This window comes from Rattus norvegicus, chromosome 5 (genome assembly GCF_036323735.1).
Source record: "Rattus norvegicus strain BN/NHsdMcwi chromosome 5, GRCr8, whole genome shotgun sequence".
Classification (NCBI taxonomy): Eukaryota; Metazoa; Chordata; class Mammalia; order Rodentia; family Muridae; genus Rattus; species Rattus norvegicus.
In genome coordinates, this window is record NC_086023.1 from 75,724,611 (window position 1) to 75,752,208 (window position 27,598).

Below are 27,598 nucleotides of genomic sequence, written 5' to 3' on the forward strand. Positions count from 1 at the left end.
GCGGTTGGGTCTCTCTCTCACCTAGTTTACTTTTTTTAAAGTATGGCCCATAACCTAGAATTGTTTCCCCCACCCCTTTTAGTGTGAAGTTTTCTTTTTTGAGATGTCCATACACTATTGAAGGAATTACATCATATCTACCAATTCCTTGCTCCCATCCAACTTCTCCAGTACCCCCCTACTCCCTCTCAAATTCATGACCTCTCCTTCTATGATGACTACATTCATACATATACACTTATGCTTATATGCAAACACATGTATAAACATTCATGTCTATACACAAATACATGTATATATAAAAACCTGCCAAGTGTATTCAGTGTTTCTTGAATGTATATGTGTTTAGGACTCATTGAGATTGGATAACCTACCAGGGAGTTTATTCCTGGAGCAAACCAAGTCCTCTACACACAATGCAGAATTCCATCTATTTGTGCTAACCTGTCAACTGGTGTTGTCATCATGCAGGTCTTGCTAGGCCCTGTGTGGCTGGCATCTCATGGGTACAGCATTCATGTCATGCCTAGAAGACACTCTCATAGGAGTCCTGGTCCTCATGTCTTTCCATCCCTTTTTTTCACCTCTGTTGTTCTTTGAGCCTTTGCTGTTGGGTCTGCATTATAGAATTGATTGGGACTGGGCATTCCGTGGTCACTTAGTCATGTATTGTCAACATTTTGAGCAGTTGTGGATCTCTGAAATAGCCTCCATCTGCTTTACTATGAAGCTTCTCCTATAGAGGGTTATACCTATCTAGCTGGCTGGTCTGGAGAGCTTACTTTTCTATCAATCCTATGAGACTTCTCCATGTCCTTCTCCTGCTTAAAATACTTAAATGAAGGACTGGGGACATAGCCCAGTGGCCTAGCACTTGCTAGCAGGAATAGGCCCTAAGTTCAACATCCAGCACTAAGAGAAAAATAATCAAAAGATCATTATTTCAGGGCCTATGAAGATGGCTCAAAATTCAAATTTCGGTCTTTCATACTCATCAGAACACAACCATGGCAATTCATTATGTGTTAGCTGTGGCTGATCTTACAATAGCATTGGAACACCATATATTTATTTGTTGTCCAACGTGGACAAAACATTACTGATTTCTCTGTCTAGCAGTGAGCCAGACATCTAAGAACTGGTCCCATTTGTACACATGGCAACACTGTTGACTGATCAATAACATCCACCAAGCAAATTAAATCCCATACATACAAATACATGTTTCTTTTACAAACTGAGATTCAGAGTAGTTCTATTCCTTAACAGTATTAAGGCACAAAGGGGAATAATGCATTGGGGGTGTTAAATGGTATGGGAAATAGGACTGGACAGAGAACACATGGAGTAACAAACGGCATTAAAGAACTTTCAAAAATGTTATATAGAAACCTTCTATTGTAGAAGTGTAGTAAATTATATGCAGAGAGAGGGGAGGGAGAGAGAGAGAGAGAGAGAGAGAGAGAGAGAGAGAGAGAGAGAGAGAGTTTAAATGTATTTACCCATAATGGGACATCAGTGGGACTTCAACCTCCTTTGGAGTTATTTGTCAGTGGGGTAGACATAGATTACTCAAACATTACAGACTATTGTCACTACTCTTGGCCATTCTCCAGAACTGAGTGATAAGACCCTAGAGCTGAAGATACTACATACTTGAGTAGAACATGAAGAAATCGATCTTGTAATGGCCTTGAAGGCTCATCCCGACTGGATAGCTGTCTTTAGTGTTGGAAGGTGCATGCTCCTGGAGGAGAAAAGTTATCATCATTTTTAGTCATTATTCTTACCCAATTATGAACCTTGTGTGTGAACTACAGTAATGACCATCTGGGTCAGGGTCTGACAGGTGACACAACAGTGGCATGGAATTTATGGGGCAACCAACCATGTCCTTAGAAAGACTCCCTTTCCCTGTTTTCTCAGCTTCCAGAAGATTCATGAATTCCTTGGTTCATGCTCTAACATGTCACCAGCATGACTGTGCTGTGAATACACTGTATTATTTCAAACCTCAGTCTCTGGGATCCGTCTACTTCTGCCCTGAGATCTGCATTTGTCAGTAACACTCATTCTCTGGCACTAACCTTCCATTTTCTCTCTTTTTGTACACATAGGGCCCCTCTAGGTATGTTAGAATCAGCTCTCCACCTTAAGGTCTTTACTTAACCAACTTTTCAAAGTTGTTCCTCCCATGAAAAATAACTTTGATAGATTTCAGGAAGTAGAATGCAGACACCTTTGGAGTGGCAGGACATTATTTTGTCTGCTAACTCTTAATTCTCTCTCTCCACAAACACACACGCACACACACACACACACACACACACACACACACACACACACATCCCTCTTAAGGGTTTGGTATTTGTGTTATGTTTTTATTGCTGTGATAAAATATCATAACCAAAAGTGACTTATGGGAGAGTTTCTTTTATTTATCATTTCAGAAGGACAAGAGTCCACTAGAGCAACCAGACATCAACCGACAGGAATGGAAACAGGGACAGAAAGCTGAGAGCTCACATTCTCAATGGAAAGCACAAAACAGAGAGAGAAATGTAAGTATGGCAAGCCTGTGAACTTTGAAAGCCTGCCTTGAATGATGTACCTCGTCCACCAAGGCTTCACCTCCCACCTTCTCCAAACAGTGCCATCAACTAGAAACAAAGTGTTCAAATGCCTCAACCTAGGGGAGACATTTCTCACTTAAAATGTCATAATATTATTTTAGTCAGTTTTTGTTTTTGTTTGTTTGTTTGTTATTTTATTTTTGCTATTTTAAAGGAGAGGTGTCGTAATCTTACTTTTCTATTGCCGTGCTAAGACACTATAGTGAAGGCAACTGACAAAAGAAGCAGTTTTTGGACACTTACAGTTCAGAGGGTTACTTCATAGCCACCATGTCAGGAAGCATAGCAGCAGGCAGAATGGTGCTGGAACAGTAGCAGAGAGCTAACATTCTGTCCCACAAGCATGGGCCAAACAGGGCATGCTAACTGGGAATGACATGGACTTTTGAAGTCTCAAAGCCCACCCCTAGTGATAAACCTCCTCCAACAAGGCCAAGCTTCCTAATCCTATCCCAACAGTTCTACTAAGTGGGGAAACAAATATTTAATGACCCACTATGAGGGCCATTCTCACTGAAACCACAAGAAGTGTAAAAACAATGTCATGAGAATTCTAGATCAACGTTTTATGGTTCAAGCACTAAGGCAGAACAACTGGACTGTGGGGGGGGGGAGTCAGAGACAAATGCTGAGTTACAGCTTGTCATATCTAACACTGTGACATCTAGTAAGTTATTGGAGTGCTCTGATTCTTAGTGTCCTCATCTGTAATACCTCATTTCTAAGTCGTCCACAGACTCAAACTGCAGTGACGTGAGTATTTATGCCATGCATGTGTAAGTCGTTAGCAACACGGTTCTGAGTCAAAGCATGAGCCACTATATAAGCAGAGTCAGCCAGATCCTGGAAACATTTTAATATTTAAATACTCAGCGCAGGCAGTCTCAGGCCAACATGCACCAGCACGCCTGCCTCTTGATAGAACTAAAACACATCTCACAGGAAGCAACTTCGTTTTTATTCAGGCTCAAGCATACAGTCAGTTTTTATACAATAAATATGTGGGAGTGAACCCTCTAGTAAAAGACCACAGAATCCCAAATATAGCATAGACTATAGAAGTTATGTTTTGGTTACAGTAAGAAATTAAGTCACAAATTACGAATAACTATCTTTGAAAATATTACCAAATCGCTTGAGCAGGCAAGAGAGGCTTGAGCAAGTGAAACAGCCTGAAGCTTAAATGCTAACAACTTCCAAGAAAAGTATTCACTTGTGTCTGTTCCTGTGTCCACATTCTCCCCCTCAACTACAGTGCTTAGTCTCAAGCAGCATACCGTTCCCATCCACAATCCCTGTAAAACAGCTTTCTGATTTGCAAAATTGAGGTTCTATACGAACTACTAAGAAATGTCACAAATAAATGTCACATGGCTTCTGCGGCTTGCTAAGCATTGCGTTCCTGCTGCAAATTTATTTCAGTCCTACGTTAATACAAATCTGGCTGGTGTGGGAATTCACTCTAAATTCCGAACAGAGCTTCGAGGGAAAGAAATGTTTCTTAAAGGCCTAGACATAAATTCTAAGAGAAGATCAGACCGCGGAATCACAATTCCGGGAAGGAGGCTGAAGCAGGCACAGAAAGTGGTCCATTTTTCTAGGGCATTCACTTGCTGCATAGTCACTAGATATGGTGTCAGATTTCATTAGATAATTTCTGTCAAGTATATCATGTACAGTGACAATCTTCACCGTTCGCCCCACAGCTCCCTCCCTTTGGCACCCCCTAGCTTTCCCCATTAGTGTCTTCCTTCTCTCTTCTCTTTTCACCTCCCCTCTCACTCAGATGAATAAGCGTGCGTGTGTGTGTGTGTGTGTGTGTGTGTGTGTGTGTGTGTGTGTCTGTGTGTCTGTGTGTGTATCTATACAAAATTCTAGGGTCCACAAATGAAAGAGAAATGAGCTATTTGTCTTCTATACCTTGACTTAGTGCACTTAATGTATAACTTAGGAGATAATGCCAAGAGCAGACAAATGGGATTGTATTAAAAGCTTCTGTGTGGCAAAGGAAACAATCTGAAGCTACGGTTTACAGGCAAGAGGAAAATCTTCGCAAATTATGCATGCGGCAGGAGATTAGCACTCGAACAACAACAACGACAGTGAAAAATATACACATATTAAAAGCCAAACAATTCATTAATAATCGAGCTTCTCTCAAAAGACGGAAAGTACTAATGGCCAATAAACATATGAAAAAGTTCAACATCTTTAACCTTCGAGAAAATGCAAATTAAAATGTCATGCATATTCTATTTGCTTCTCTAAAAAATGGGATATGAGGAGTAAGCATCTACAAGGTTGGGATATTGTATAGCAGTGTCTTAGATAGAAACGACATTTTCTAGCGAAGGAAGAAATATGAAGGTGGGCCCATTCAAGGGGGCTCCATACCTTTTAACTCATAGCACCCAGAATCTTGCCATGTGACAAAGTGGAAGAACAAGCCCTTGAAGAAGCAGCAGTTAGCATTCTCTCCCATACTTTGCCTTTCTGTCCCATTGAAACTGTAAATCTGGGATGTAGATGAAGTCAGGTCAGGCCGTGCTTGTTTATTCGTCCAGAAACACACTTTCTTCTGAATGAATTTAATCTAATTCTTCCGTCTGCCTGTGCGAGGAAGTTACTGTGCATATCTACCTTTTCACAGTGTTGCAAATAGATGTCCATAAATAAATTATTTCTGATATATTGCTGAAAATCCTAGTGAATCTCGTGTTTTGTTTGGCTTTGTTTTAACGCTCAGAAATTCCCATTTGGCTCTCAAAGCAGAGGATAGAGCTTATCGCAGCTCTCTGGTCCATAAATGGAAGACGGGATGTTTCTACCTTGTAGGCATCATAGGAACTAAGCAGGGATTTAATTTTATGGGCTGAATTGAAGCTATGATCCTTAGGTTCAAAGGAAGGCTTTGTGTCAAGGCCTGTTAGCCAGCTTCACCACCCACCCCGCAATGGCCTCTGACCAGGATTCACTGAAGTAATAAGGGGTTACCCAGGCAAAAGTACCCGGAATTCTGTAAGTCACTTCTGGCAGAGGTTACCTTTATTCTCTGGAGTTGAAAGCACGTCGCAAGGCATTTATTAAACCTTTATGAACTTTGCATTTTTTCCCCAAGGTTTGTACTGAGATTCAACTTTCCTAAACCAATTTTGAAAAACGGAAGTTGCATACATTCCTTGTACATTTTCAGAACTGCAGAGTTTCCCTCTCGTGTTATGGCTTGTTGGGTACCTAAATGACCATGATGTTCTTTTCAAACTTGACTAAACCATTCCCATATCAACAACACTCGTGGAGTGATTAATGTTTGCAATCAAGTCACCCTGACTTAGTTCAATTACAGGGAAATTGTTGAGTACAGGCAAGGACTTCTCATTCCTTAAGACTCAGCTTAAAAGCAGCCCTTCTATGAGGCTTTCTCCAACCTTCTCTTCCAGCCATGACTTAGTCACGCTCTCCCTTCAGCACTTCATAGAGCACTATCTTAAAGCATCTTGCCAGCTGGCTGTGATTCCTGTCACTGTTTGTTTGCAGTCCCAAGAGATATCCAGGCTCTCAAGTAGAAGGCCAATATATTATCCTCTTGGCAATTCCAGCATCTAGCCCAGTGCCAGCCACCTCCTAGGTACTCAAGAAATGTTTATTTAATCAATAGGCAGAGTATTTAAAGTTGTTCTATTGTCACAGTTATATTAGATTGAAATTGGTCAAATTAAGTGAAATTAATCTTTAAATTAAAACCTACTTATCCAATTCTATTTGAAAGATAATGCCTTTTGAAATGTCCTTAGAGGACTTTGTGGTTTAACATCCTCCGTTCTCTATTTAGGGTTGCTTGGATGGCTGAATTTTGGCGAAAATTTAAAAAGAAAGAATTAGGTTCATGGAACCTATAGGTACTAAAGTCAAGGAAGGAGTTTTTGTAATCAGGAAAGTGAAAACTTTTCCTCTTTTTCCTGTTTAATTTTCTTCAGTACGTTTACCATGATGTAACTTCAGTGTTTGCAGGGACCTTGTCCGCCTTAACTGCTGACTATACTATCCACTTGGTAGCTTGCTATCCTATCGACTGCAGTGCTCCTACCTCAAGCAATAGTACTATCTTGGGAAACATTACTAGTTTTGTGGGTAGATGGGTAGGTGGATGATGGATGAATGGCTAATAGGACAGAGGGACGGGTAGGTAGACAGATGGACAGATAGATTACAAAAAGATGAACACATAATGAATGGGGTGTGAAGATGAGACTTCGTAGAATTTTTACTGAGGATTCTGACCTCCAGGCTAGAATTTTATACTCCAGATTATTACCCCATTTTAGATAAAATAGCTCAAGTCCTCTCATTTGAGCCTCAAATGTCTCTATTTTATTCTTTATATTAAAGTATTCGTGCTGGTGCTACTGCAGTTCAAGCCCTGGTATTTTTACCTGTAATGTGTCTGTGCCTTGTAAATTATTTTCTCCTTATTAGATGTCAGTGGAGTGTGGCCTCTGACATGGTTATGTGAGCAGATGATTGGAGCGGGATAAAGGTACCCTCTTCTGCATCTGCTCCCTGTGTAAGAAATTAAGGCCACCGGGGATGGAGAGATGGGCCGGCAGTTAAGAGAGTACACTGCTCGCTCTTACAAAGGAGCCAGGTTTGGTCTTACCACCCATGTCTAGCTCACAACTGCCAGTAACTCCATCTCCTGGGAATTCCTCCTCAAACCCTTGCACTAAGGTGTCCATACCCTGACACAGGTGTGTGCACATACTCACATATACACACATATACAAGTAATAATAAAAGTGAAAAAATTTGAAGGGCCTCTAGTGACTTCTTTTCATTTTCTTAAGGAATACTTTTAGTAAATTCCTCATTTACTAGCATAAGTTCTAAGTACTTGGTTTTATCCGCAAAGTTTACATGTTTATTTTCTGGGCAAAACTGAAATTTTGCTGGAGGTCAGGTAAGGAAGTAGGAACGGTGAATCACAGCAAGCAACTGAGGTAATCCTGCTAGACTAATGATAAATGCTCGGACTCCTGCAGAGCAAAGCAGGATTGGAGATGCTGGGAAATGCTATCTCACTGAGCCAGTGTGTCAAGAGGGAGCTCTGGAGAGATGGAGGCTTCAGAATGAAGGCCAAAGGGAAGCCACTGAAAGCCCCTACTCAGAGCACACATATGCACCTGCACCCATCAGCACAGCACCTCCACAAAGCAAGCAAGCTGCATGAAATCCAGAAGGAAGCCATCAGACGCTGAGGAAGCAATCCCTGACTCAGCACTTCTTCAATTTATCAGCTTGCAACCTCTTTTCCTCCAAGACATTTATTCAGTTCCAGGTATACAGAAATCAATGAAATGGGGATACAAATCCAACATTTAATGACAAAAAGAAATTATGAATACATTTCCTTTAAAACAGTTCTTTCATGTACCTGTAATTTTACCCTTTATTAAAGACAAAAGCAATTTTTTGTGTTAATGAGATGGGTATTCTCATACTAGCAAACTAAGTCTTGGCAAAATATTTGATACTGTGGGACATAAAACACATCTGACACTTTTCAGACTTTATCAATATTTGGGTTTTGTGATGAATGCTCAATGCTGGCTGGGGAGTACCACTCTGCAAAACATACTACAAACTGGCAAAAACCTTGTTTAAGGACATTTCAGAAATTGAAGAAAATTCTGTCCTGGTCTCAAATCAGAATTCGTCTAACTAAATCGGGTCATTAACTAAAATACCAACTTAAAAACAAAACAAAACAAAACACTATTAAGTCTTTGTGAATTTCACATCATCTACCCCAATTCCACACATCTCCCTCCATAGCCACCCCCTGCACTTGCAACTTGGGACTCAAAAAACAAAAACAAAAGCAAAAAAAGAAAAAACAAAATGAAACACAAACAAAACCTCATCTTGGAAGCCACAGTGTGTCACACAGTAAACCTTTTTGCCCAAACAGTTTGACCCTGAAATGGCAACTTTGAAAGTTAAGCATTCTAGCACAACATTACTAGAAAGGTATGCAAATTTTGTTTACGTGCTGAATACTGACTGTAAAAACATCCCAAGTCTTTGTTTTCCACAATTAAACAATTGTGTTGCTGTAATAGCAGTCAGCTTTTCTGGTAAGGGCACTACAGTTCTTACAGTTCCTGACACACAGTGGGGGAAATACAGCTATGTTTTTCCTCTAGAGCCATCTTTCAAAACACCCGCCATAGGCATAACTAGACCTCTCTTATACTCCAACAACAAGGAGTCTGCCTCTGGCCAGCACCATTAGTTTCAGATAGTTCCGTTTGCCTTTAGTTAATTACTGGTTTGCCTCTGCTCTTTCTAGCTATTGCCCAGGTAGAAGTTCATCAGCATAAAATTAACAAAACCAAACCATGGACTTGAGAACGGTTAATGCCTGGATTTGAGCCACATCTCCACTGTATCTTGGCTAAGATATTTTCTGCAAGATCCATTTTGTTTCCCTGAGCCTCAATATCCCTCTCTGCAAAGGGGGGGATACCACATCTCACAGAAGCACCGTGATGCCTAAAGCATTGGAAAAGCACTGACCTGCATACTGTATTTGTCAGGATAAATGAAGCATGAGCCCTGCCCCAGGGAGACCTTCTCCTTGAACGTCACAGACACCTTTCAGCATTGTGTTGGTTAATTGTCTATCTCAACACACATGATATTTTTATAGCTACAGAAGCTGAGCTAGCCTTCCCTAGTTTAGAGCTCAGCAGAGGCAAGGAAGCAACCATTTGAAAACCACCTCTTAGCTTGAGGATAAAAGAAGAGTGGGTAATGGGACCTGCAGACTGAGATTCAGGAGGCGAGCTGGCCAGGCCCACCTCTGCAGCCAGCTTCCTGTAGAATCCTAGGTGAGTCATTTTTATCCTTGGGCACTTGGTTGTGGCAGAACTAGATAGAATGACTTCGTACACCAGGTCGCCTTTATGTTCTACAAACAGGATGTGGAGGTTGCTGGAGAGAGGAGACTGATTCTGAAGTCCCACAATGACACACCAATTATTTGAATAATTACAGCGGCTTCAGGCAAAGTGTTCTCAGCATTTTTATAAGCATTCTTACTTTATTATTTTGAAACTTCAGTGAGATTTCTAAGTAGTAATGCAGTGGCTTTTGGTTAATACCAGGAAACATGCTTTGAGCTTCCCGCTCGCTGCCATCTGTAACTATAATTGTCTCTTCAAAGAGAATGCTCTTAATTACAAGATCATGTACAAAACAGTAAAATTTAATCTAGCATGTGAAATGAGTAAGATGTGGGGGGGGGCGTGGGGATGGAGGTGTGCCCACACGCGGGTCATGTGTGTTTGCCTAATATTAAGAAAATGAGTCAGAAGCCATTTAAACTTTTTTACTGTGATTACATTTCTAAAAGTATACTAATACGTTTAATGAAAGCACAGAATTGAGGCAACCTGGCAAGATCAAGTCTGAAAGACCTGTCTGCCATTCGAGCATTTCAAAACCTGTTTTTCTGTGTCCTTGAATTCCTTCTCTGTAGGGGTTTACTTGATTTTTTTCTCTCCCATGGAATGGGGAGTTATGGGGACTGGGGGTCCCTTGAGAAGACTATGGGGCGAAGGAAATGTGGCTTGGGTGTTTTATCTATGAGCACATTCAAGGAAGCTCTTATATCCCTTAAAATGTTCCTGGGAAAAGGACTCTAGACAAATTGTAGTTCGTAGCATTGTTCTGACAAAGCCCGCAAAAGGAAAAGCGGGAAAGGAATTGATTTGGAATTTAGAGCAGGTCATTTCCAGTCTCTAGACTCAATTTTCTAAACCAGGGTGGTCAGAAGGGGATACTGACAGGGGAGATGGTCAGCATTGGGAAAACAGAGAGACTGCAGGGATGAAAGCGGACAGCTTTCGCTAAGGAGATGAGGTGTATGTGGTTGTCACACCAAGCACTCAGCAAGCTGTGAGCAAAAACCCACTTGACCCTGGATGTCAGGAGAAGGAATCATGGTAAATTTCCAGTAAAAAGCTGAGTTCATTCTTTAGCCAGGAAACCTACCTACCTTCACTTGCTGAGACCCATCAGTAGTACCAGGAGAGGAGGCTGCTTGTGAAAGGCTTTTAAGTCGCCAACTGACCCTCTTCTAAGTAGAGAGGAGATAGGCTGGTGAGGCTGAGAATCAGGTAGTTGGTCCCTCCATCCCCCAACATTTCCTGATCTTTGGGAAATCAACATCGTGCGGGCATACCTAGGTCAACACCTAGAGTCATTGGATAACAATAAGGACTTCCCTTCTTGCTCTCTCCTCCAACTCTTGTTTTGCTAAAGGCCTGGTTTAATAGTTCTCAAAGGACCATAACAGCCTCGGCCACTTCTCCGTTTTAGCTCAGCCTGCTCAGTAACAACAGGAAGCCTGGGCCTGTAGTGTCCAGGTCTCTGAAACGGCCAGGGGACAGAGTCAAAGCCAAGGACCAGGGCATGGTTCTCACAATGGGTGTGGGGAACAGGCTTGGATACAAGCTCACTTCGTGTGTACTGTGTAGTTCAGGCTTCTCTACATTTGTCAGTGGTCCCAGAGCCACCTCCATGGTCTATGTTGCTTTCTAGAAAATCCCCACAGAGAATGTTCCAGAAGAGAAAAAGGGTTGAACCATAATAGAGGCCTTTTGGTTCCAGGCTGTGGTAGGCAAGCTTAAGGGTGGTATATTTGGGTAGTGTCATCTGTTTTTCAGAGTGAATCTGATACAGAAACCAAAGGAAGCCATGGTGACAGCTATTGGTTCTGACCTAGGCCAAACAGGTTTCCCAGTGGTTTTACCTAAAATTTTTGTCTGCTTCTTTCCCCAACTTCGGGTTTTAAGTGATCCATTTAGATGACCAGTTATAACACGCTTTTCAGAACATATCAGCAAGAGAGTAGAGATCCGTTTTGATTAAATTGAAGATGAGAGAAGCCAGCTCTTCTATTCACAATATGAATTTTATTTAACATTTGTAGGAGTAACTGGATGTTAAATGTCTCTTTGAACATCCTTTTACTCAGTAATACATTCCTGTAATAAATGGTAAATATACAAATTGATTGGCTGAGTGCCCACATCATCTTTCACAGCTTCTAAAGTTCTTCGTGACCTACACTCCAGCTACTCCATCCCTCTGGACAATTTCCCCCCTCTATTACCCACCTTTCTTCCTTGATCTCCTTCCACACTGAGCAGTGTGATGTGTCTCATGCCTTGTTCTACCCTCAAAGGCCTCAGCTGGGACTTTGTCTTAGCAGGTACCTGGAACACCACTTCCCTGCTTGACTTCTACCTTCATTGGTGAATTCCTCATGAGTAGGCATTGTGTTTTCGACTTTTTCATTATTGTGTATCCAACTCTGGCATCAAAATACAAGCTCCATGAGGCAGGGACTTGGGGCCTTGTTGATCACTCTGCATACAGAAGCCACCCAATGGACACCTGTTACGACGAGCTCTTTGTTTTCCTTTGAGGGTTACTTTTCAGACCACCTGATAAATGTTGCCATGTAGCATTTCCAAAACGCCCTGTCCGACGTCCTTTTGCCATCTCCTTCCATTGTCTCCCCAGCTGCTGGAAGGGTTGACTGCTTCATTAGCTATGACTTCGCAGTACGTTGTCTACTTTTTACTCAGAGAACATGCCACACTGTGCTGAGCTCTTCTTGCCCATACCTGTCCCTCCCAACATGTTCTGCTTCTGGAAAGCAGTCACATGTTCCTATCCATGTATTTTCCTAATGCTAAGCCAATTCTCAGACACATGGTAAGTGTCCTGCAAATATTTTTTGTATAACTAAATACGTGAATGAATGATATTCCCAGCAAAGGGAAAAGGGTCAGAGACAGGAAAAAGATAGGTGTCTGACTTTGAGGGGGTGCTTTGAAAGTGGTGGGGAATGGAATTCAGTATCAGTATATCTGTATTTGAACAGTTTCTCATGCTTGCAAAAGGACTGTGCTAAGTCCTGGTTTCCTTTCTGAAACCTAGAAAAAAAAATCTGTTCACTGGACTAAAAACCAGCACATGCTCTTCCTTTTTCCTTTTGTCATTGTAACACAGTGTGCCTGCTCAGGGCGTGGTAATCAACAGAAGCGTGAGAGTATAGGGCAAACATGCTGATATTTCTGTCAGCATGGGACAGAATTGCTCTACACGTCCTGTGTAGGATTGCTCTACACGTGCTTTCTGTTTCGCTCACATTAGAGAAAACAGACACATTTCCCAGCCTGGGAGAATCTCTCCTAATTGTCTTAGCTCCAAGGGTCTCTTCAATATGACCCTCATGGTCACTCAAGACTTCTGTCAATGCAAGGAAAACTGTACCTAACAGTCTTTCTGAGAGTGTCACATGCCCTCTACTTCCTCCCCACTGGCACATTACGTTAATTTAATCATCCGTTGATGGGATTATGCAGAGGCTGTGGGAAGGCTGTATCTTTAGTCCAACTTTTGGAAAGCAGAGGGGACCTGAAATGATGCTGCTTGTTCTCTTTCCTCCAAGAAGATACCCACTTTCCCTCTGTATTATCTCATATATTATAACCAAGATCATGACCACAAATACCTGTTCTATTTTGATCTATGTTCCGCATTTCTTTTTTACATTCTTTTCCCTTTAAAAAACCATTAACTATCCTAGTGAACTAATTCCTAAGTTCTGCCTAATGTCTCTATTTCCTGAGTCACAGAGTCCTAAAAACAGTTCCTATGACATTTTATTTTGTCCACACACAAAGACTCGCAAAGACTCTCCTGCAGTAGAAAAACCATCTCCATGCTGAGCCTGAGGTCTTGAACTCTTCTTCAGAAAATAGCGCTCATCTTTCAAAATCACTTTATACTTCGTCTGATAGATTTTATTCATCTGTTTGACCAAACCCAAAGGTCAGGAATGTTCTTAATTGTAATCCAGCTTTCTGTTGTTGGGGTGGGCGTGTCTTGCTCTCACATCAATTTACATAAGAGGGCAATGTAATGACTATATCCACAATTCAAGGTTCTAAAATGTTAATTAAATTCCTCAGTACCTCCAACTTCCTTCAAGCCCATCAAGAGAGAAGAGAGCCAAGCACATGATAAAGCCGAGACACAGTGGTTTCAAGGGACCATGGTAGCCCAGAGGATCCATGAGAAGAGTACTGTGGTCCCTGTGGTCAAGAGATGTAGGAAGTGGTTGAACTCAAAGGGGAAAAGGACCAAACATTTTACAACTGTCCTTTGGAAACCCATAACAAGCATGGCTTCAAAGATAATGACCACCTGTGTAAATGTTATTGAGTCCTTCCTTCCCATGGGCAACTTCCGGTGGACTACAGTTATCTTCGTAATTACAAAGGCAGCTGACAAGAGATGAGCCTGACAGTGATGTCAGCATCAATTTTCTGGCACTACTCTTCTTCAGGGCTGTGAACCTGGACCAATCACCTTTCCTCTCTGAGCCTCAGCTTCCTCACCTGGAAGATGGGCATGATTATACCCATGGCACGGGAATGTAGTGCCACTCACATGGGACTCAGAACACAAAAAATATCTTGGAGGCTGAAGTCTTACCCACAGTAAAGATACTATTCTGACTAATAATAGTTATTGTGCCATCATTCCTTTGAGGCATATAAAGGGGTGAGTATTGATTTATTCATTTTACAGATGGGAAAACAAAGGGGTACAGACCCTCACTAGGTTATAATGCTGGGAAATATCATGATCTTAAGATTCAGAGTCCTTGAATCCCATTCACTAGCTAAGCGACTGGGGACATGTTGCTCATCTTTTCTGAGCATCTGTGCTTTTCTTTAAAACTGAAGTTGAGTAAATGGCCTGAGGTGGAATAAGGAAAACACCTGTCACATTATCTGGCGGTGACAAAACCTCCCAAAGCAGTAGCTGTTATTAGTATTCATCAAAGTCTGTGTCAGCCCCTACTTTATTTCACATTTAATACTCTGTTGTTTTCTTTGCTTCTGTAAGATCAGGACATGCACAGTTTTCAACTACTTTTTCCTGAATCAACGTGTTTCTCATCTAAGACATTGGGAAGTGGGCTGGATGGTGTCTCGGTGGTTACAAACACTTCCTGTTCTTGTAGACGACCTGACCTTCGTTCCCAGCACTATGTCTGGCAGCTTCACAATGGTTTGTATTTCCAGATCCAGAGTATCTGATGCCAATATCCTTCCCATGAACCTACATGCATGCGCATTTGCCCACATACAGACATATACATACACAAGCAATTTAATTTAAAAAGCTTTACAATACTGAACAATACCCAGAGGTTGCCTCACAGAGAAGTTTAGGAGGTAGGTTAACATGTTGGGAAGACTAAACCACTTGTCTTTAATACTCACCAACTTTTAGTCATACAGATGCTTATAGTATCGTGGTAATTGATATTGGTGATACATTATGCAGAATAAAAACAGATTTACTGTTTAAAATGTGTAAAAATGTAAATTCTTAAAAGGATAATATTAATGTCCACAGATACTGCTTGGGGCAGCATGGCAGAGCATCTAAAGGCTTCCTCTGGTCTTTCCCAATTAACACAAAGAACATGACAGAGACAAGAGAGGGTGAAGACACCAAAGCATTCTCGGCTCTGGAATTTCATGTCATGGAATCACTGTCAGAACTCTCCAATCTCCTCCACACTGCTGTGATGAAGGACCACCCTTTGTCAGGAGACTCTCAACAAAGTTTTCTAATAAGATATTAGTCAGAGATATCATTTGAATCATTCTGAGCATCCTGAAGAAAGGGAGCTTTGAGTATCAACAGTCAGACACAGCTCTCAGGAGTACATCTCTGATCCAAGCTAATGTACTTTCTTTTCCCTCCCTCTTTCTCTCCTTCCCTCCCTCTCTGTATGTTTTCATGAATGTCTGAGGTATGAGTTTGGATACGTGTGGTGTGTGTGTGTGTGTGTGTGTGTGTGTGTGTGTGTGTGTGTGTGTGTACATGCACGCATGCTCCAGGGTGTATTCACATGTGTACTCATGCTACCATATACACCATTTACCTTTCCAGAGTTATAAAGAGAAGGGCTCAATTATGGAGGAGAGCCCAGAGTCCCAAAGTGATTTAGACCTGCATGCTCATGTAACTACCACTGTTGGAGCCTGCTTTTCTCTCCTTGCCCAATAGACATCTCCTGCTTATCTACACACCTGGCCTTTCCCCAAGGAAGCCATTCCTAGCCTCCAGGTTCACTTAGCCCATTATGGCCTGTATTGCTTTCCCTTGAGCAAAACATTCTTTCCTGGTCTTTATCAGGAATGTGAGTTTATATTCACTCAGAGTTTATCTAACTCACTGAAAATCTGAGCATGATTAATATAAATTATCACTCTTAATAAGTCCATGCCCATGGTAACTGCTACAAAAAAAAATACTTAAATGGATGAATGAACAAATGACCCATGATCCTCTGAGGTAGTCGATGAAGATCTTGTCTTAGAACACTTTCTTCACTTATAAAATGAAAACCCTAATTCTATTCTGTGTGCCTCATGGATAAGATACAGAACAGCCAAGGTACAAAGACAGAGTAGAGTGGTAATTGCCACAACATTTGTGCTAGGGCATCTAGATCTGCAGGTTTGAATCACAGCTTTCTTCCCAAGAGATCTCCATGTGACTAGTGTGGAAATAGGTGACTATTAGAATTTTGTGCCCAGGTACTTCTCAAAGTACAACCTGAATTGACACCTCTGTACACGGTACTTGGAGAATTTCAAATTGAGCCCTTTTTTGTCTCGTTCTTCCTGTTTCCTTTTGTTTGCTGGCAGAGGAAGCTTAAGAACAAATCCTAACATTACAAAATCCTGTAAAGATAGTTTATTCTAGAAGTCTTAAGGAGTTTTAATGGGGGCGGGGTAACCCGGGGATATGCTCTATTCCATACTGACCTACAGTTCAGAAACCACTGGGGAGGACTTCTGGACCAGGAGGCACATTCAAAGATGCAGTGTTGTGAATCAGAAGGTAGATTAGGAACTCATGCACATCTCCTGGCTGCCATGATAGAGATTACACTGGGATATGAAATACCGTACTGTAGAAGACCACTCAATTTTCATATTAAGAGGAAACAGGCAATCCCAGTACTCTTCTGTGGAAGAAGGACCAACTGCAAACAGCAAAAAATAAACTGCTGTCAAAAGACAGCTAAAAGGTAAGCTTCCAGTGGCTCCAGGAACTCAAATGGCTATGGTGGACTATGCATACACGGACCTCCTTGGGTGTGAGAAAAGTTAGCTAGGCATTGGTTAAAGGTGCACCTTCTCAAGTTTTGGGTCATGAGGAATCAGGAGTTCTAAGAATGGCCGGAACCCTGAATTTTAACAAACCCTCCAGTCAGTGGTTAGATGAATACTACAGCTTAAAAGTCCTGGCTGATGAAGTAAGCTGGAGGGCTTTAAACATACACAAAAACCACACACACACACACACACACACACACACACACACACACACACAGAGAGAGAGAGAGAGAGAGAGAGAGAGAGAGAGAGAGATACACTGTAACATACATACATACATACATACATACACACACACATTGTCATAATGGGCTCTTTGTGTATTTTACTTATTAGCAAACAAATAAGAGTTTTGAGTTCTCCAGGGACCCATCAATCACAAGGAGCTTTACAAACCAGCACAGACAGCCCCCGTGTCAGGACAGGTGCTTTGTCTAACCAAGGAGGAAGAGGATGCCTAGTTCAGGGCAGCAGGGTAGAGCACGGAACCTTGCCTAGATGCATCTTGCCAAGCCTGCCTATGGGTCTGGAAATCAGGGCAAGGCAAGATTCCCACGTACAAAATTAGATCTTGGAAACAGGTTGGTTGTCTTGGACAGACTTAGCATGAAGGAATGTTATCACAGCGCCAATCTACATACAGATCTATATGAAACTGAAGTGAAATTGTGCTGTCTTTCAGAGAGAAGCTACCAACCTGGGATGGCAGAGTGATGACTGGATTCTGGCATTCATCCTTGCACGAAGAGAATATTGGAGTTTCTAAAGAGTGTCTGAGACCGACCTTGTTGACAGTCCGCCATGGCACTTCAACCCTACCACTTCAGGCGGAGGGTCTCCATGGGGCACGTTCACATGTGCAGGCCTTTTGTAACACTTTGTTGAGAGAAGTCTCATCATGTCTCCCAGAATGAGGCCAAATGCAGACTTTTCTTTTTCACAGAGACACTTGATTATCCTATGAGATGAGTTAATCAGCCGGTGACGTGTTTTTGCATGGCAACAACAAAGGATGCATCAGATGCCGTGCAAATGTCCCTGGCCTCCTCTATCTAGGTCATCAACCTGGAGCACTGCATCACTTTGATGTTTCTCTTTCCATGTTCATCAGCCACTTCTGAAAGGAAAATGCAAAGTATTACGGCTAGATCCATATGAGGGTGGTCAAATATTTACATGCAAGGCAACCCACAACAGTCTTGATGACCCCTGAACATCAATTATTTGCAACCTAGGGACATAAGGCCCTGAGACAATGCGATGAAACACCAGGACACAGAGCAGTTAAGTCTAAAGTTGAATTAGCGCAGTGCCCTTGTCTTTGTGAGGGTAGATGTACAGGCTACTGGAGACTATACACAGGAAGGGAGCTCGGCAGCCTAGGAAAGGTCAGCACTGGCATTGGTTGTGATTATTCTTGTCCTCTTTCCATCCCAGTTTTTACCTCCAAGCCTTTCTTCATTGTGGTTTTAGCTTCTGGGTAAATTAAACTTGCTAGCTCTAAAGAGACCGTGATCTTGGCAAGTTACACTCATCCCTTGTCTCCTTTGATGATCACAGTAATGGGCTAACTCTCCCCTTCCCACACTGAAGGCAGGGCAACTCTGTGGAGTTCCCTCTATCTTTCGGACCTTAGCAGCGAACTCTTACCTGCTCAATCAGACATTGCTTCACTCCTTTTTGGAAACCTTTAGACCCAGCAGCCCATTCCTTGTAAGAACAAATCCACAAAGGGCTTATTGACTATTGCTAGGACTAAGGTCCTAGAGCCAGTCAACCTAGAGGTTTAGAATGTATGGCTCCTGAAACTTCAGACAGGGCTCCTGCCTTTTAGCCTTACTTTCCTTACACATAAAAAACAAGGTCAAGATTACCCTTTCCCAGAGTGTCACACAGACCTTGAGTTGGACAAAGAACCCTCAGAGGCTGCTCTCTTGATGGAGTTTCTAACCAGGGCTTTTGGGTGGAGAAGATGGTAGGAAGGAGACCGACATTTCAGGGGCTTAGTTCCTGTTTATCCATGAATCTTCTTGGAGTCCCTGAGGCTATAATATCCATTTAGAAAGATTAAAGAGCATGTGATCGGGCAGGAAAAAAGAGAGGTGGGGAGATAGAGGAAGAAGAAAGTAGAATTCTCTGGGAGTTAGAATTAAGAGCCTAAAATGTCCCCTGAAGAGGGTGCCTTCCTAAAGACAAGGTGCTCCTTCAGAAATCTCTAGCAGGTGAACGTCTTGAAGGGGTCTTTTTTTTCTCCGTGAGCCTGCGTTTTCTTTCCCACATTCTCAGGTGTGCTGGCAGGCCCTGGGAAGCCAACAGACTTTTTCAAAAGACACTTCCACCTCCTAATCTCTTTGCCTACAAACCAAATATTGATCTATTTAGTAAACGGGCCAGTGGAGGAGAGCTTGTAAAACCCTGTTTATTCAGCAGTTGGGCCCCCCTGACAGCTGTTCACTGGGGGATTATGAAGTCACGGCAGTAATTACACTATAAACAGGGGATGGGGGAGAAGAAAGCCTGAAAGTGAACTGTGGGCTCTGTTACCAGGCAACATAAAATATGTAACCGGAAACCCAGCAAGCGTGTACATTTCCCTACAAGCCTCCCAGATGTCCTCACTTTGGGGCCAATGTTCAATTTCAGTTTCGGTTTGTTTATTTATCCGTCTTCAGGCCGAAGAGTGGAGCTGAGGATGTTGGAAGAGAAAAGAATCAAAACAAAACAACAAAACAAAACAAAAGCACAGGAAAGTGGAGTCATGCATTCCACCCAGTGTCCAGGCCTGCAGGAGAAGGCTCAGGCCCTTGGTCCCTGCTAAAGCAAGCTGTATAGATGTGTGCACAAGGAGGTGGCTAACCCAGGCTTCTTCAGCTAAGAGAGCAACAGGAGTAAGCACCAAGGGAGAGAGGAGAACGGAAAAGGAGAGAGCAAGAATAAGGAAATAGAAACTGGAACCCGCATAATGGGAACCCTGGAGTCCCCTCGGCCACAGCCCCACCTAGTGGTTGCCCCTTGTCGTCATTGTCATAGCTTCTGGGAAGACTAGTCCCCAAGGGATCCAGTGGCCTTGACTTTGTCCCAGTAGCTTTAACCAGAACATGCTAAAGCTAAGCTCACATCAAGTCCCCTGTTCTAGACACTTCTCCAAGCCTGTTTATTAAGATTGGAGAGCTCTGGAAAAGGACCAGAGCCCCATAAAGATTTACAATAAGGACCAGGATGTTTTACTTGCCTTGGCTCCTTAAGTCCCTGTGTGCTCAAAAGCTCTTCCAGCACTCTACGTGGATTTTGTTGTTTCTCAATACACATGTGGAGCATGCACGCCTACACATAGACACATATCAGACCCCACCAGGAAGAGAGCACTTCTGTTGAGTCCTGTATCATAAGCTAAACATTAACACAGCGTGAACACTCAATTTGGAGCACTTTATCTAAAGCAAAACAACAACAAAATAAACACGGCAAAAACTAAATGGTGCTGTCTCTCAGGAATGCTGTTCACCCTATTTTAAGACATGATAGCTCAGTGGCCTGGAAATTACCAGTTAGGTAAGCTGGTTGACTAGTAAGCCCCAGAAATCTACCACCTCCCTCTCCCCTTTGCTGGGATACACAATCATGGCCCTGTGGATTCTGGGGATCAAACGCAAATGCCTTCATATCTTGCTTTATAATCGCTTTATCTCTGCAATCCCTGAGAGTCTGGAATTTTTAACAGAATCAACCACCTCTCCCGACTCTAGTCCTCTCTCTTCAAAGAGCCGCAGAGATGCGAGACTGTAGGAGAAGGCTTAGGAAGGCAGAGTTCCCGTTTCCAGGAGCTCTGCAAATGTATTCACCATTGGGAGTTTGAAATACGCTATCATGAAAGTACTTATACCAAAATATAACCAAAAATAGCCAATCAAATACTCCTTTTCTTACCATGTCCCAGACTCATGGCTGACATGCAAGCCACTGACCCTGACCAACCACTTACGACTTTCCTGGGGAGTCAACGCATCATGGGAGCTGAATCCTGAAGCCACAGAATCCTGCAGAGGCTTCCACACAGAAAACTACCAAAGTAGTTACAGTCTGGTAGCAGAAATAGAATTTTAATTCTTTTCAACTGATTTCCATGTAGAGTAACCACGCTGGTGAAATGAGAATATTTCTCGTGGAACTTATTCCTATTATGGTATACATATATCCACAGGACACTCTGAGAGCCAGACACTGAGTGGCCAGGTTGTAACAATAAAAATATGTAATAAATAAATCCAGGTCACCGAACACACTGCTGTCACCACCTGAGCCTTTAAGGCAGCTGTGAAGACAGCTGGACAAACCAATGTCATTCAGTTTTATTTTGTTTTCAACCTGAAGAAAGCCATCGAACTTTTTCTCCTAAACTATAGTATTAACCACAGTGGGTAGCAGTTTGGTGACAGAGCTCACTGGGCACCTTGGTCAGCCATTCCTTTGATATTCGGAAGCTTGTCACGTTTACTATCTAGACCTCAGTTTCCCTCTCAGGCAGCTAAGACACTTGAGGGAGGCGAAGGAAGTTCTCCCGGCAGACATTTAGGTACTCACTGAGACCAGCTCAGCAAGCAGAGCTCTGCCCAGTTTCCACAGCTCATTGGCCCATAGACTTCCTTCCAGTCACTGCTGCTGTTGTCCTAGGGATGGTTTGTTTGTTGTGACTGACTTTGCCTGGGATGCACGACAGATGCTGATGCTGATGAAATTGCCCTCAGCATTGCAGCCCCGGGTCATGTTATCGTAGAATCTCACCCAAGCCAGGGCTGATTTTCAGTCGTTTTCCTAAATCAGGCAGCTTCAGGCATCCTACCCTGCCCCAGATGAAGCAGGGGTGGGTGACTGAGGGCTTCTGTCACCCTACCAAGATCCTCTCTTGGTCAAAGAATAAGAGTGGTTTTGTTTTGTTTTGTTTGTTTTGTTTTGCTTTCCCCAGTCTTGTGGTCACTGACTAGCATCCAGTGCTCCGATTGCACTTCCTGCCGTGGTCCATTTAAAAACTAAGTCTAGAGGCTTGAGGTTTCCATGCAAGCTTCTGATACCCTTGACTGCATCTTTCTCTGTGATCTCCTCACTTATTGCCTCTTCTCTCAGCTCCGGTCACATTGGCCTCTGGCTAAGCAGGTTCCTGCTTACTCCCAAGTCAGCCCTTCGACGGTTTTGTTTAGATGATACTTTGCCAGATTCCCCAGGGACTACCTTGAATGAACTGAAGCCTGCCAACCCGACTCTCCCAAATTCACTCTCCTGAACCCACTCTCTAATATCCCATCTGCCATTACCATTGATGATAATATACTCCTTATACACTGCCCTTTCTCAGAATGCCAGTCTTCCTAATTGTCTATCCTATGTCTAGGGCTGCGTCTGCATTTTCATAGACACACCCGCTTGTTCTGTGAGTGGGTAAACTATCTATCCTTGTTTTTCATGGATTACAGAATCCATGAAACTTTGTAGAACTTTCTCACTACAATTTTTTTAATTCCCCAAATCAATGATTTCACAATTGCTCACAGACATGTGGAACAGTGAAAAACTTACATCGCCAAAGTGCTGGTCCCCAGTTGAAGTAATGCTGTTTTAATTCTGTTTTCAACATCAAAAAATGTACACTATTTGGGGTATGTTCAGTGCTATGGATTTTGCACATTTGTGCCTTCTGTTGTGAATTCACCGCCCCTAAACATATTCATTCTCATCCCCCCTCCCTTTCTCTCCATCATAGTACAGACTAGTGAGCCCCAGGCATCACATATGATACATGAGTGATCTGCCAGTGAGCTTGTATACTTTTGTTTTTTGATCAGGAGAATCAAAAACAGCCCCCTGATAAGCTGGGATTAGGCCTGCTCCACTACTCTCTGCCCAGCAGAACTGCATAGTATTTCTCTGTGTGAAAGGCTATGATGTGGCTCAGTGGGATAATTCATTTACCAGAAAAAGCTTTATTCAAAAATAGTAGAGCTTTACTGGCCATAAGTTCAATGCTAATGAGTCAGCCAAACATAGTGAAAGATACTTAAATCAAAGCACACACACACATGTACAGGTGTCCCATGACTTACAGTGAGGTTACATCCCAATAAACCCATAATAGGTTCAAGAATGTGTTTGGTTCACCCTTCCTGCAGAGCATCACAGCTCCGTAATGCATGGGATGGTTCTATTCATGAGAGCAAAGCTGACTGAGAGCTGTCACTCCCTGCTCTAGCCAGCACGGCAAGGGTATCACACTGTATCCCTGGGAGAAGACCAAACTTCAAAAATTAAGGCTTCTACTGGAGGCACATTGTTTCTGCACCACCATGAAGTACAGGTACTAAGTCATAAGTCAAGGACCATCTCTGTACATGCCTGCTGGAATTCGCAGCAGTTTGCAGGAGCTCAGCCTCCTACTTCCCCAAGAACAATTGCAGAACATTCAGTGGCTTAATGTTCTTGGAGACACGGTGACTCTGTAAGCCAGAGCCACTATGACAACAAAAATCCACCCAGTTCGGTTTGAATTCTGAGTATTAGCTCATCAACTGTAGTCATGAGCTTGGAAAATAACTCCACGTCTCTGAGCCCTGTGTTCCTAATCCATAAATTATAGTGATCATATCTATCCTTGTGACTGTTCTGAAGAATAAATGAGATGGTTAATGTAAAAGCTCAGAGCCTGACCCACAGAGGGTACACCATGGACAGCTACTCCCTTCACATACCTCTTCTTCTCAGATGTCTTTGCAATCCACCGGGCAAGTGCTTTGTCTCTCCTCATTGTGGTTCTCATGACATTGAAACCACCACAGACAGTGCCCATCCTCTCATCTACTGCTCAAGGGTCTGTGCTGGGGTTTGAAGTAAACAGTGAGCAATATCTTTTAGTGTAGTTTTTCCTCCTTCCTATGGAGATTAATCTTTTTTTTAAAAAAAATAATCAACTCCCAGGAGTGGGGTTATCGTTTCATGGGTGTAAATACATGTAAAGAAGGACTGAGAGAGTCTTTCTACCAGTGGTGATAGGAAGAGTCCTCTTGGCAGACATGTGCCTGGGTGTGTGCATGATTTAGAGGCCATTAAAGTGATTCATCCATCACCCTTCAGTTTTCAACTTTGCAGAGAATTTAGACTTTGTGGAAAGGAGGAAGTCAAGAGTAGAGAAAATGAGGTGATACAGTCAATCAGGAAAAGTTGAAGACCAGATTTCATTGTTACGTTCTCTATACTACAGTTAGGGTAAAAATTTAATAGCAGTGATGGCACACGCCTTTAATCTCAGCACTTGGGAGGCAGAAATAAGTGGGTTTCTGAGTTCAAGGCCGGAGAGGTCTACATAGGGAAATCCTGTGTCAAGAAAGACTCTCTCTCTCTCTGTGTGTGTGTGTGTGTGTGTGTGTGTCTGTGTCTGTGTCTGTGTCTGTGTCTGTGTTTATGTCTGTATGTGTGTTAGAGGACTCTTACCAGGTAAAGGAATGCTGCTTCCTTGGTCTTTTAGGATCCTTTATTTTTATTTTGTAGAAAGAAGAAGAGATGAATCAACTTTGTTTTCCACTGAGAACTTAAACACTTTCTGTGTAACTTTCTTTACTATCTGTGTTGATATAGAAAAGAACACAAGGAAGGAATCTAAACATGGCCCATTCAACATTGTCCTCACTTCTCTCATTCAAACGCTTCTCAGTCAGTTGTTGCCTGAGTAGGAGGAACAGAGGTTTCAACTTTGAAGAATTACTTCTCTGATAAGAGGATAGTTGCTGCATACATATAAATCATCGTCACAGTAATTAATGGTTCCTAGAGAATGCCAGGGACTCTGGGAGTTGTCCACTCTATCAGGACAACTTTCAAGCTGCTCTAGAACTTAGCTGGCTTCTGTACCTTGGAAAGTCCCTGATGATATAGCAAGAACAGGAACCGGTTCCATATGATGTTGATTTTAGGTACAGAAATGATAGTCCTTGCACAGTGCCAATCAAGAAAGAAAAGTTCCCCTTATGGGTCTATTAAGTATTAATCTATTAATAATTCGCATGCTGGGCCCTCACAGCCAGTGAGCCAGTGACTCAGAGTGACTGAGTGTCAATGGGAAATTGAGAGGCTTACAGAGACCTTCTTCAGCTACCATCTTGGGTTTGGGAAAAGACGGTCCAAGCTGCCATCCAAAGGCTGCTCTCTATTCCATACTTATTTTTTGTAAAAGGTACCAGCCTTCTGTTTTTCCCAAGACTACCCGACTTTATAGAAGGAATTTGAGGAGGTAGAGAAGAAATAACATCTTTTGAAAAATATTCATTGTTCATAAAACATCTCAATTACCTTAAATATTCTGAAAAATATTTCCACAAAGAGTAAAAACAATAATTTCTCCTCACAAAATCCAAGGCCTTCTTTTCTTTCCATTTGGATATGATTAAGTGTGTTTTATTCAAATGAGTAAATGTCATTTATGATGTGGGGAAAAGGTAAAGTTTTCCATAAGACCAGTTGATATTTGTCCACAAAATTACTTATGTATTCTAATGTCGATACCAGTACCATTTGCCAAGATTTAAGCAAACTTTTGCAAGGGGTCTACCAGCAGCTGTTTATGAGGTACATGCTGAATACCTAGAGAAAGCCATGCAAGCACAAACCATGAAGCACAACATGTATTCAATTTGTTCAGCCCCTACTTCATCATGAAAAATAACAACAAAATCTATGCTGCATCCTGCCCTGGATGAGCCTGGAACAGAGACCAGAGATGGAGCGGTCAGAGAAAATATAGTATTATGTCACAGGGCATGGATGTAAAGAAGTGTAAATATAGAAGGAGAAAGAAGTAATTTTGGAGGAATGGGGTGATTATCCACAGAGGAACTCTCTTCTCAACTTGTGGGACTTGAAGAATAATCAGGAATGTTCCAGGTTAATACATGTCATCTAACGTGGAAAGCACTAGACTGGAAACACGGAAAGAGAACAGATGAAAAAGGCAAATGAATGTCAGGGTGAATACTTTGAAATGTAGCAGGCAGCAACGAAAGATCTCAGAACTCTCTGAGGCAGCAGTGTGTGGACTTTACTAGGTAGGGCACCAGAGATAAGATCTTACAAGAAAGATGAGAGTTTTCCCATGGCTCATGGAGAAGCAAAGGAAGACAGAGCAGAGAAAGGCATGTTGGGACACTTGACTGGGGAAAATTGCCCAAGAAGCTGAAATCCTACATAGCAGGTTATGATCTCCTAAGATAGATCTGAGAACAGCTGAGCTTGGTGACAAACTTGTAGGCCCTCTAACCCGTGGATATTGTTCCCTTGATGAATGCATTTGCAGTCTTACAGAAGAAAGCACTCGCTCACAGGTTCTCTCTGGACCCAGTGGGTGGCTACCTCTCTGAAGCTGAAAGGGAACATTAGCAGAAACCAGCCCAGGATGAGCCTCACAGTGGAGCAAGTAGCAAAGTGAAGCCCTGGGCTCAAAGAACACTGATGTGACTGTTGTCATTCATAAGGCAATTCTGCTGAGGAAATATTTGGGAGCCTTAGACATGAGCTTCTTTGCTATAAATGAGCTAATGTTTTCTGGAAAATAAGCAATAATTATCCCAGAAAACAATCAAATTCCAAAGCTATTTTCTTGATCTATTTTGACTCATTTATTGAGTTTTGTGTACCTTCCAGATGATGTACATGCTGGGGAAAGCTGAAAATGCAAAAGTATGTGAAGACAGGAATGAACACCCAAAATAAAAAGAGTGACATTCCATATACAATGTATCTACTTCTTCTAGTTTTATTAATGCTACTAGTCTCCTTAGATAAACAAGAAAAGTACCCTATGCACTGACCTAGGTCAGCTCTAAAGTCTTAGAGACGTTAGTTACAACACCGTCTCTGTTGAATTCTGTCCTGAAAGTGTGGATGGACACAGGCTAAATGGCTTGGTACACAATGGAGTAAACAATGCTGCGAGTCATAAATCATCATTTTATGTGATGCACTATGGAATATACTAGAAGCATTGTTTAAAAGGTTTTATTAGACCAATCTTTGAAAGAGCATGTCTCGTAATTTTAACTTCAATTATTGTAACTCACATCAGTGGAGTCTGGTCCTACAAGTCCTGCTACTCAAAACTATTTAAAACAATTGGCAATTCTTTCCTTTAGTGGCCCACAAATTATACTTGAAAGTATTGATAATTTCGACTAATCTTTTATTTTGAACATGACAAGAACGGAGGTGGACACGCAACTGAATTATGCAGTTTCCAGTTTTGATCCAAAGGACAGATTTGTCACCACATGAAAGCACAGTGGGTAATTACCAGGTGGTTGAAATGACAATTAACCCCATCCTTAATAATTATAATTTGACAGACAATAAATCAAGATGGCAGCCATCTGTAAATAAACGCCCACAGAGCCAGCTGAATAGAGTTGCACAATAGCTACCCTCATAAAACGAGCAAACTAGTTCTGACTAGTGAGCAAGTAAATTTCCTAAAGATCAGAAAGAAACAAATTTTTGGGTCACCATGTTCCTACATTTGTCAGCTGGACACGATTGAGGACCCAAGTATTGTTTTGTTTTCTTTTTATTTGATTGTTTTCTGGGATAATTATTGCTTATTTTCCAGAAAACATTAGCTCATTTTAAAATATGGGATTATAACATTTCGGC

General features: G+C 42.1%; 2 long non-coding RNA genes across 2 annotated transcripts; one reads left to right on the forward strand and one right to left on the reverse strand.

Moving 5' to 3' along the window:
- Positions 1–442: 442 nt before the first annotated feature.
- Positions 443–19,339, reverse strand: LOC134478981 (uncharacterized). The gene is made up of 3 exons (XR_010051817.1): positions 18,569–19,339; positions 17,616–18,035; positions 443–1,747 (listed from the first exon to the last, which is right to left on the reverse strand). It is a non-coding gene; the product is annotated as an uncharacterized LOC134478981 (long non-coding RNA).
- On the forward strand, positions 17,301–17,839 carry LOC134478982 (uncharacterized). Its single transcript, XR_010051818.1, has 2 exons — positions 17,301–17,499; positions 17,601–17,839. It is a non-coding gene; the product is annotated as an uncharacterized LOC134478982 (long non-coding RNA).
- Positions 19,340–27,598: the final 8,259 nt, after the last annotated feature.